We start from the raw sequence: 12,196 nt of genomic DNA, 5'->3' as shown, positions 1-12,196 counted from the left end.
TCCAAGGATCTGGGTTGAAATCCTTTCTCTGACTCTTACTATCTTGGTCATCTTGGGTCAATCCTAATTCCTCAATGGGTCTAGTTTCCCATTTGTAAAATAAGAAGATTGGGGGCAGCTAGGTGGTACAGTGGATAGAGCACCAGCCCTAGAGTCAGGAGGACCTGAGTTCAAATCTGGCCTCAGACACTCACCAGCTGTGTGATCTTGGGCAAATCACTTAACCCAGATTGCTTCAAAATAAATAAGAGGACTGGACGGACTGATCTCTGAGGCCCCTTTCAAGTCCAAACTGATGATGCCCTGATACCCTCAAGCCCTAAATCCTCCGGTGCCATGTCCCATGTGACGCAATCGGTGCCTGGCGGTCATGGGGAGCCTTCCAGGGCACGCTGCAAAGCGTGTGCCCCGCACCCTCATTCCCACATGCAGCAATCTCTAATACTAATGTCTTGTGATAGCAAAAGGGAATGGCTACATTTTTTTTAAAACCACCCAACAGAATCACTCTCATCTTTCTGGGTTCCAGAATCTCACTTCTCCGGAAACTGTGTGTACCCCTCAGAGACATAATAACAGCAACCGTGAGAGTTGTCACTTAGGCCCTGCTAAGATTTACAAAGGCCTTTACAGACATTATTCCCTAGATGCCCCAGGACAGTTAGTATCATGGGTGTTGTCACCTCCATTTTATGGAGGAGGAGGAGGAGGAGGAGGAGGAGGAGGAGACTGAGACCCATAGCTGTAAGGTGATTTCCCCAGGGTCACAAAACTAGTATCTGAGGCAGGATTCTAACCCAGGTCCCTCCTGATGTCAAGTTTCACTCTGTTTCCCCTAAACCATGAGCCAAATAAGACCTTAGCGATTACCCAGAGGAAGAAAACTGTGAGCCATAAAACTCCCGTGACATGCCTGTTGCCTCCCATTTACATTGTGTGTATAGCCTGTATGTACTTAGCTATTTCAATACTCTCTCCCCAGTGAGGCTGTAAACTCCTTGAGGGGCTATGTCAGTGACTTCCTTTGTGTCCCTGGTACTTAGCGCAGTGCCTAAGCTTGGGAAACACTTCAGGAATGCTTCTTGACTGACCTACCTAATGATTGACTCATTGCACATGGGTAGTGAGGAGCAGAGCCAGGTTCAAAGGCAGATCTTCTGACCCACAGCTAATATGAATCATCGGATTTATAAGTAGGAAGTGCCTTGCAGGCAGTCCACTCAAGCCTCTCATTTTATTTATTTATTTAGTTAGTTGTCAGGTTTTATAGATGCCTTTTATTTCCTGATCTCCTCATGCCACGTTTGAAGCTTCCTATGTGACCAAGAGAAACAGTAAAGCAAAGCCAGCTGCCCACATCTGACAGCCTAGGCTTCATTCTTGCCCTGTCCAGCCTCACTCTCCACCCTCTCTGCCCTCACTTTCCACCCTCTACCAAGGAGAGAAGAGCCGGCTTCATCCTCTGATCCCTGGAGCCACTGCCACCGACCCTATTTGGGCTGGTCTCATCCACATTAAGGTGTTCCCTGAGTCTCTCGTTCTCCTGGTCCTGTTTCTTTCAGTCTGCATCAGTTCATATAAGTCTTCCCAAGACTGTCTAGGAAAGAGCCTGGGGCAGTGACTAGGGCACCAGCTTGGAGTCAGACAGATCGCTCACCTCAAGCACTTCCTAGTTGCGTGACCCTGGGCCAGTCACTTCTCCTTTATATAACTCTGTGTCCTCATCTGTAAAATGAGTGGAGAGGGCTCCCTGGCCTCCCAGCTCTAAATTGGTGGTCCTCAGATTTGTAATATCTTTTCATTTTTAGTTTTAATTTCAATTTATTTGCATGTGAAATGTCATGTTGACTCCAAAAGCAGAAGTTTTATTTCTCCAATTTGGGAAAAGGGAGTATTTTTTTCCCCTTTGAATCATCCCTTCTTCTGGCTAAGGAATAATTTTTTCTTTTTGGTAAGTCTCAGATCAGAAAAGGGGAACTCACGTATGAGAGAGTTTAGCCATAAGCCCCATAACTACATCTTGTTATGGAGACTTGCTGACCTGGGCATGTTCAAAGAGAGAATCCACCTCTAGACTCTTAAATTCTGTATAACTCTCTGCATGGCAAGTGCATGCAGTAAGAAGCTAGCCCTCTCTTTAGGCTGGGTCCAGCCAGGTGGCTTGGCTTGAGTATACCTGCCGACTCCACCACGGCACCCTTGCAAAGGTGCACCTTGTTTCTTTTATGTGGCCAAAATAGCTTGGGTTTCACTGCTGTTGTTGAAGTGGACTTGGAGATTTGAATCCTTATAATTTGTACAATTTTGTAGAGTTCTCAAGATCCAGTAAACACCTCTACATTTTCATGATCGACTGTTCTGGCTCACATTCATCATTTTTTACGGCACAATAGTATTACTGGCATTCATATACTACCACCCCCTTCCTCCTTATTTTATCAAGGAGGAACCAGGGCTACTTCCAATCATCTCGATTTATATATTGCCACCAGACCCAGATGGCTCCAGGGGAGAAAGTGAGGCTGGTGATTTTGCACTTAAATCCAATTCATTTGCGTGTCATGGCCTCACCTACCCACCTTCCAAAGACAAACAAAAACAACAATAACAATTGAGGAGGAAACTGAGAGAAAGGAAGTTGCCCGAGGCTATATAGCTGTCGGAGAAAATCTTTTAACCCTGGAAAAATCACTCAAAACCTGTCATAGCAAACTATGTTACTCTGCATTTTATTTAATCAGCAGACCTATTAGAAATACTATTTCTTATCAGAAAAATTAGAATTGAAGAAAATTCAAATAGCTGTTTTGGGGACAGTTGCCCATCAGAGAGCTTTCCCTATCAACAAGTGTCCTTGTTGAAGAACACAGCATGCAGACACATTTATAGGACTTATGGCCACGCCATCTATGAGCCCCTTTTCCCGTCTGAGACTAATGCCGAAGGTGATACTGAAAAGGAACAAGTTGTTCTTTAGCCAGAAGGGGAGCTTGCTCAAAAGCAAAAGATATTCCTCTCCCTCAAATTGGAGAAATAAAAACTTCCTCCATTAATGCACAAAGGAAAGTGAATTTAAGAGCACCGGCCCTGGAGTCAGGAGGATCTGAGTTCAAATGTGGCCTCAGATACTTGACACTTACTAGCTGTATGTCCACGGGCAGATCACTTAACCCCAACTGCCTCACAAAAAAGAAAAAAAAAAGTAAATTTAAAACTAAGACGTCTGAGTTGTTAACACTCTTGTGGAAATTCTCATGCAAAGTCCTGGAAAGTTCTAGAAATTACTCCATCCTGTAGGGATGAATATTAAATTACAGTTTAGCAATGGGATGTTTACCAAGCAGAAAACAAAACCACTAATTGTCAGGAGTTAAAAATAGCCACCATTTATAGTGTTTTACATTTGATCCTCACAACAACCCTGGGGAGGTAGGTGCTATTATTAGCCCCAGATGAGGAAAATGAGATAGAGTGACTTACCCAGAATCACACGGTATTTTATCTGAAGCAGAATTTGAACTCAGGTTTTCCTAACTCCAAGTCCACTGACCTACCATTCTGTCCCTCTAACCAGACTGTGTTCCCCACACATCTTGGCACTGGGGACTCTCAAGCTGGGAATGCTCTCAATGCTCTCCTCCTTCACCTCTGACTCTTAAAATCCCTTATTTCCTTCAAAATTCAACAAGTGTTGCCTTCTCCATGAAGTCTCTTTTGACCCCCCAGCTGTTAGAGCTCCTTCACTCATCCCCAATTACCTTGTATTTGTTTGGCAAATCAATCTATCATTTCATCATTAAACATTCAGTAAGCACTCTGTATGAGGCACTGTGCTAAGCGATAGATAGATAGGTAGATAGATAGATAGATAGATAGATAGATAGATAGATAGATAGATAGATAAATAGACAGATAGACAGACAGACATATACACAGACATATATTTTTTTTAAATTTAAATAGCATTTTGTTTTTCCCCAATTATACATCAAGGAAATTTTTAGCATTCATTTTTACAAGATTTTGAGTTCCAAATTTTTCTCCTTTCCTCTTCTCCCCTCTTCTGAAAGTGATGGGCAGTTTGATATAGTTTATACATGAAACACTACATATTTTGTATAAACATATTGTTTCCCCCAGTAGAATGCAATTTTATTGAGGACAGGGACTGTTCCACTTTTGTTTTTATATGGGGTTACCTGGCACAGTGCCAGGTGCAGAGTAAACACTACTAAATCCTTGATGATTGATTGTGTTCAATGACAGATTTCAATGCCTAAGGGCTGTGTGTGTGTGTGTGTGTGTGTGTGTGTGTGTGTGTGTGTAAGTTAGCTGGGGGTATGGTTAGCTTAGGATTTAAAAATAGAATAAAAAAAGTTACTCCCATGGGTGCCATTTAAGAGAGTTGATAGCCCACTCTTCACCCCCATGGAGGACAGGGCTGCATTGTAGGAAAAGACCAGCGGATGGTAACAGAAAGTTTCTGGCCGGAGTGTAGACAGCGCCAAGCCCGGCTCAGTTGAAGAAGCAGTTGCCACCTCAAGCCCATCGATGGCTCCGTGGGGGAGAAGAGAGAGCAGAGCAGAGTTGCCATAGGGACATTGTCTTTTCAGCATGAGTTTTCCTGGCTAGACATGCTTCCCAGCTACACACATTCCCTGGCAATATGTGTTCCTGGCATGTGTACTCTCCCCTCCTGGTGATCTGGTAACTAACTGTACATATGGGAGACTCTCCCTCTGCTATGCCCATTAAATTAAATGTCTCCTCATTTGAATTCGTTTGTCAGAGGATGGCGATGGTCCTCTTCAAGGAGGAAGGACGAACAACAGAGGAACGGACGTCTCAGGCTGTCTCCTGGTTGGCTGGTGAAAGGAACCAGGGAAGGGCTGGTGACTCAGGTGCCACATTACCTATCTTCGGTGGGACATGGCAGAGACTACCTAGGAGATGTCCCCCATCAATCAACCAAAGAACTCCTTTTGACTGGACAGGCTTTTACTTGCAAACACTATCCCAGATGCCTGAAATCCACTTCCTCTACCTACAAGTTATCTTTGTCTCATCGTCTTTCAGCAACTCAACTCAAGAGCCCCTTCCTAAGGAAAACCTTTCCTGGACCCCCAATTTTCTGGTGCCTTCTCCCTCCTCCAATTAGCCTGTATTCACCTCTCTGTGTAAATGCTTTATCTCTCTTCATTAGCACGGCAGCTCTTTGAGGGCAGAGACTTTTTCACTTCCTCTTTCTATGCTTAGAGCCTAACACAGTGCCTGGCACATAGTGGGTGCTTAATAAATGCTTGTTAAATTGAATGGAATAGTTAGTTTCATAACCATAGACAAGTCAATCAAGCATCGTGCACTTATTAAGCACTTACTGTGTACTCTGGACACGACAGTCACTTCACTTCTCTAAAATTCAGTTCCCTCGTCTGTAAAATGGGCATAAAACCTGTAACTGACCACAAAATGAATTGTGAGGATCAAATGGGATTCAACACTTTGCAGATCCTAAAGTATTATATAAAGGATGGTCATTATCATCATCGTCGTTAACTATTGTTATCCTCAGAATTATTCAATGGCGTCCAGACAGAGTTGGTCCTGAGACAAGGCACCGTTGCACTCCACTATTCTCAGAAGGTGCCTTCAGCAGACAGGACGACGAGGATGGAAAGCACTCTATCCTGTTACCACACACGGTTGTACTTTCTGCTGCTAGGCTTCTACGATTGGTGAGCTTTTCCTTGCTATTACTAGTCTCACCACTGGGAAAGGAGGCTGAAAAACCTTCTTTCATCAATGGAAAAATCATGAGAACACACAAGTCTCAAGTCACAAGTCTGGCGCAATCAGGTGGTATTTGAGAGCTCCCCAAAAGCAATTTAGCTGAAATTCCTGGGGGATAAGAAGTGAAAGAAGATATGGGGGTAGGGGGAGTACAAACAACTATATAGAGAAGATGTTGTTCAGTCCTGTCCAACTCTTCATGACCCCATGGACCATGGCACACCAATGCTATCCAAGGGTTTTCTTGGCAAAGGTACTGGAGTGGTTTGCCATTTCTTTCTCTAGTGGATTAAGACAAACAGAGGCTAAGTGATTTGCCCAGGGTCACCCATCTAGTAAGTGCCCAAGGCCAGATTTGAACTCAGTTCTTCCTGACTCCAGGCCCAGTGCACTAGCCAGTGAGCCACCCAGCTGCCTCCACAGAGAAGACAGAGAAAGGATAAATTAGAGAGGAGAGACAACAAAGCCCAAGTGTGGGAAGACAACAAATTACTAGGTAAGGTTTTATCCCCTCTAAACTAAAGCCAGGCATAAAGTCTGAAGGGGCAAAGACAGAGACATTGAAATGTGAAGGGAAGCCATTTCAGATGGAAAGGAAGCATACCACCCCTTGGCTCGGGAACAGAGACTTGACTAGCACACGTGCAGATGAAAAGGCCAGCAAAAATGATAAACTAAATCGTATAGAACATCATAAGGCCAATCTGAAGGAGCTGCCCCCAACTCAAGGAGACCGGAACCAGGCCAGGGACCTCACCTGGGATTCTGCAGCCTGGGAGAGGAAGTTACCCCTTAGTAATTTCTTAATTTAACTAATTATTCTTGCTAAATTCAGTTTAGGGAGCCTCATAGGATAATGCCTCCCAGGTGGGAGACCAGCTGCCTACCCTAGAGTTGAACCTCAGGGGAAAACCAGTACAGTCAGACATAATCCTTCCCTCCATGAAACCCTTTCTAATCACTGATCTTCTGCCCAAACTCAATTCTCAATGGTTAGCTCAATGGCTAGTTCTCATGTTTCCATCCTCTTATGTTGCCCCGATCCCATCGAGTCTGGACCGGCCAAGCTCTGAGAGCTCCTAGGGATCCTAATGGCTGATTTGTATTCGGAGCAAGTGATGTCAGCACTCTGAGGACTTAGTCTCCTGAGCCAACCAAGTCTTGAGAAATACCTCAGTATTTTTTAGGGGAAAAACTAACCCAATCCGCAGGGCGGCAAGGAGAGGCTGGCATATATAGTAAAGCTTATAAATGCTTGTTGACGAGACATGAATCAATAAACTAGTAAAATATAAGTGTTATCAGCCCCCTCTAAATGTTAACACCCTGGGGCAAGGCCCTAGGCATATTGCCCTAAAGCCTCAGTTTCTTCTGTAAAATGAGGCTAAGATTCCCTATCTCTCAGGGCTCCAGTGAGTTAAATGCCTTGAAAAACAAATCGCTGCAGAAATATGAGTTCTTAAATATTCTTCTTACTCTAAAAGGTTATATTTTGTTGCGTTTTCATTGTTTGGTACAATAGCCAAGTTATGAATCGTTTTAATAAGGAGGAAGCTCTTTGTTCCTTTTTTTTTTTTTTTTGGCTAATGCTTTCTGTACTAATGCCTGCCTTTGACTCTCTACCAGCTTCATCTGGTAGCCACACTGTAGGGGAGAGAGGAAAGAAAGGAAAGCCCCTCTGTGCTTTTAAAAATCCCAAATCTCACAGCTAGTGATAGGCTCATGACAGTTTCCTCCAGTTTCTTGGAACTCAAAGGCTCTGTCTACATCCTTGAAGGCAGAGCCAGAATCAACCAGTGTTAGGCCCCTCTTTCCCCCGGGAGCACAGAAATGTAGGGGTGCCACAGCACTCTCTCCCACTCCCGCAGCAAGGGAGGAAACAATTGAGTCTAGCACCTCCTTAGCATGATTAGTGAATAACCAGAAGCTACCAGGGATTCAGCTTATCTTCTACTTCACCTCAGGTGTGTGGAGGTGCTTAGCACAGTGCCTATCACGTAGCAGGTACTCAATAAATATATATTGATTGATTGGGGGGAACTCTCTCTTCTCCCTCTATTAAGCTAATTTCAATTCAATTTGTTAAAAAAAAATATTAAGCTTCTACTGTGTTCTAGGCATTGAAGGTACAAGGACAAAAGTGAAAGTGTCTCCACGAAGGCTCAAATGGTCATAGAGTAGGATGAGATTTCAGAAGTCCTCTAGTACAAATTCTTCCTTGTACAGATGAGGAAACTGAGGCCCAGGGTAGCTATCAAAGGGGCCCTGTCAAAGATGGGCTTAGAGGAAAGCTAAGAATTCTAACAGGCAAAGGTGAGGAGGGAGAACCTTCCAGGTATGAGAGACAGCCTGTGCAAATCCAGTACATTGAGCCAGGAGATGGAATGCCTTGCATGAGGAATTGCAAGCTGTCCTATTTGGCTAGAAAGTAGAGAATGTGAAGGGAAGTAATATGTGAGTGGGCTGGAAGCTGACGTCAGGATGTGAAGAGCTTTAAATGCCAAAGAAAGATTTTGTATCTTATACTAGAGGTAAGAGGGAGCCACGGCTGATTCTAGAGCAGAGGAATGCCATGTTTAAACTTAGCTTTGGGAATCTTCGCTTTGTAGCTGTGGGGATATTCAGCTGGAGAGGGGAGACACTGAAAGGCAGGACATCACTTGGGCAGCTAAAAAGGTGAATGGTATCGCTTAAGAACAGGGATTCTCTGAGTCTTCTTGTGCTGGCTTTCTCCTTAAGACATGTCTGCATTCCTAGCCCAGCCTCAGTCTTGCCTGCTATCCACCTTGAGATGTTGAACTGAGATCTCCTTGTCCCAGTCACTCCAGGACATATCTATCCCTAGGGGAACCCACCCCCGTCCCCCACACACACCCAGAAAGATCAGCATGGGGAAAGGTGCTGAATTTGGAGTCAAGACAACCTGGGTTCTTGTGGGCAAGGAGACCAGAAGATACCAGAAGAACTGAGAAGTTAATCTCCCAATTTCCCACACCACCGACTAACTATGTCATTAGCAAGAAAAGAGTTGGGTCAGTCAACCAGAATTTCTTACGTGCCCGCTGCGTGCCAGCCAGCATACTAGGTAAGCACTGGGGATACAAAGAAATTCCCAGCTGTCTACTAGCTCACCATCTAATGGTATTGTGATCGTCATTTTTCAGTCATGTCTGACTCTCTTCTTGGCAAAGATGCTGGAGTAATTTGCCATTGCCTTCTCCAGCTCATTTTCCAGATGAGGAAACTGAGGCAAATAGAGGTTAAGTGATTCACCCAAGATCATACAGCCTATAAATGTTTGAGGACCAGATTTGGACTCAGAAAGATGAGTCTTCCTGACTCCTGGTCCAGCGCTGTATGCACTATGGTGCCACCTAGCTACCCTTAATGGGATTACTTGGGGTTAACCTTGACTCCAGCTAGATTGGTCTAAGATCAACTGTAGGGGCTTGGGACAAGAAGAAGTTAAAAGCAGTTTTTAGGTCTCTGGTGGAGAGCCCCGAGACCCCAGGGCACCTGCTTGCCAACTGTTCTTAACCTCCAGCAGGTGGCTTTTATCTTTCTTCCTGATCTGTTTCTCACTGTGTTGGGTTTCCTCTACCAGGGGTAGTGGCATTTTTTTTTTGTTTTTTAGTAAAAATGACTGTTTGCACTCCCATACTCTGAGTGCTCCATTGGACCTAACCCCGAATGGGAGGTTCAAAGCTAGTTCTACCCCTTACTCTCTGGGTTACCTAGGGCAAATGATTTCTCTGATCTGGACTTTAGTGTTCTCATCTATAAAATGTACGCATGGATAGGGAGGAGATTGGAGGGCCCTTTCAGCTCCAAATCTAGAGTTCTGTGATCCTGAACCTGTGAAATCTGGCCTGCTACCTTATATGGCCTATGAGCTGAGAATAAATGGCTTTTACCTTTCACCTTTTTCATATGCCAGGTTTGGCCAACCTGAACCAGAGCACCAAATAAGCCCCAGCTCCCTTCCCCCTTCTCTCCCAGAGTTCTCGAGACATCCGGGTAAGACTGGTATAGTGTATGTTCCCTGGTGTTGGAGCAGAGCCAGAATGACCATGGAGCAGGGATGCACTTCACACTCCACATCCTTCTGTGCTTTCAACTATGTTTTAATTAACTCTTCAGTCTGGAGTTAGCTTTTAACCAACGCACTCTATGAATTAATATTTACTGTATTTAACCAGTCGTTCCAGCAAAGGACTGAATGCCCCCTGAGGCCCAATCTAGCTTAGGATGGAGAGGATCATCACCTCTAGACTGGCCTGTTGGTGAATTCTTTTGCTATGGCTGGTTGATCAAACGAAGAAAAATACAAAACAACCCTCAGGGATATACAGCACTGATACAGTCCCTTAGACTGAGCCTCTTCCCTTAGGGAAAGAGGGGGAGGAAGAAAAGGAAGAGGATGTGATATGAGCTGATAGAACCAATATGACTGAGTTTACTAATTGTAGCCCCTTACTTCAAAAGAATTCTCTTAGACACTCATAATTGGTAGAACCAATGGTGATCAAGGTCTGTTTACCCTAAAATGTACATTTGAGTGCCTCAGTATAAAACCACACAGCCTCTAACAAGGGCGAGGTACCTGGAACCAGTCTATTATCTATATAAAACCAGTTTTCTGGTTTACAGTCATATATGTGGCTTCATTTCCCAGAACCAGAACACAGCTGAGATTAGGGATTGAGGGGAGGTGACACTATTGATATCCTCTTTGTATGAGTACCTCACTGGTAATTTACATGTTTTCTATAAACATGTTTAGATTAACTGACTGAGACTTTGTCTCTGTCCCTTAGACCTGACTGATCCTAACCCCTTTGTGCTTCAGCAGGCAGAAGAAGGGGCAGAGGGTCCTAAGAATTACATTACCAACCAACCAGAAAACATTCAGTTAATTAATTATTGCTATTCTAAATGTGAAATCCTTGTCCTGTAACCGATTCAGAAGCCAACTACTGGAGAAACCTCAACACTCTTTTTGGAACCTTACCAAGAAGAGCTGTATAAAGAGGTCAACAGAGAGTTGTGAGTGAAAAGAAGGTAGGCAGGTCGTGTAACAAGAAGAGCCCATGGCTAGCTCCCATGAACCTTTGGTATCTGTGTAATGGCAAGAGACCCGGAGGAAAACCCTGGCACATTGAGGGGGTCACCTGTGGAAGATTTAGAGGTGTGCAGGGATGGGAGTGGCACATGGTCAAAGACCTGAATGGGTTATGATCTGCACGACTGGAGGGATTGCCGGCGTTAGGGAGATCACAGAGCCCTTCTACACATCATAGTATAATTAACCAAGCAAACTGGATATACTCTGGTTCAAGAAAGTAATCAATGAGGTTTTGCTTAGATTCCAAGCACCTCCACTTCAAGATAGAAACATGGACCATTAGAACTGGAAGGGACCATAGAATATGGAATGTCAACACTTAAGGGACCCTGCAAACATAGAACATGCAGTGTCAGAGCTTAGTAATCATCTAGGCCAGCAGTTCCAAATTTTTTGGTCTATGGGATCCTTCCCACTCTTAAAAATTCTGGAGTCTCCCCCACCCAAGAACTGTTGTTTATGTGTTTGTTATATCTGTTGATATTTACTATATTAAAAATTAAAATGTCTTAGTATTATTATGAAAACGGTTTTGATATCAGGGAACCCTTGAAAGGTCTTGGGGACCCCAGACCACACTATGGGAACTGTTGATTTAATCTAACCCTGTCACTGTAAACACGGGGAAACTGAAGGTTAGGGAACCCAAACTGAAGCTTGGGGTAAGTTGTCCCAGATCTCACAATAGAATTGAAGTCCTGAAGTAGGTGCCTTCCAGTTGACCTGGAGAACATGTCCAGTTGGAAATCCATAGTTCAGTTCTGCTAGGGGATTTTAGGGACTGAAGTAGGCACCATACATTGCTCAAAGACTCTAGAATTTCAACCAGCAGGAAAGAGATCACTAAATGTTTTCTCTGTAACTTTACTGAAACTTTCTAGAAGCTTGAGTCCCACAAGGATCTAGGCAAACTGATCATACGTATTCTGCTGAATGCAGGCCCCAGGAAAGAAGTAGGTTTCAGGCTCATCAATGATCTCCCAATTATGCAGTAATGATAACACTTACATGAAGTTCCCTATCTTCTGCCTGGCTACCATGTGTCCCTGAAAGCATGGCAACTTTTTCATCATGTTTCTTCTGATCTTAGGTGATTGCATATTCTGAGATGGGAGTGCCCAGGTAACCCGTGAGACCAGGAGATCCATAAAGCCCTCCAAGATTCCAGAGCCAATGTCAGCAATAGCCAAGGGCTGGGAAGGGCCAGCACAGCAGCTGGGTGACCGCTCAACAAGCAGGTTGTCTGTCAGCTGAGACACTGAAACCTAAGAGGAGCCAGCC

At 44.2% G+C, this 12,196-nt stretch overlaps 1 long non-coding RNA gene across 1 annotated transcript in view; it reads right to left on the bottom strand.

Moving 5' to 3' along the window:
* The window catches only part of LOC110195413 (uncharacterized), a 62,753-nt gene that overhangs the window by 26,029 nt on the left and 24,528 nt on the right, over nt 1–12,196 (bottom strand). The gene's annotated exons all lie outside the window — the stretch shown is intronic.

Source organism: Phascolarctos cinereus, unplaced genomic scaffold (genome assembly GCF_003287225.1).
Source record: "Phascolarctos cinereus isolate Bilbo 61053 unplaced genomic scaffold, phaCin_HiC Scaffold_9;HRSCAF=440, whole genome shotgun sequence".
In the NCBI taxonomy this organism is placed as follows: Eukaryota; Metazoa; Chordata; class Mammalia; order Diprotodontia; family Phascolarctidae; genus Phascolarctos; species Phascolarctos cinereus.
The sequence above is the reverse complement of the archived record's forward strand: the minus strand, read 5'-3'. Positions and strand labels throughout refer to the sequence as shown.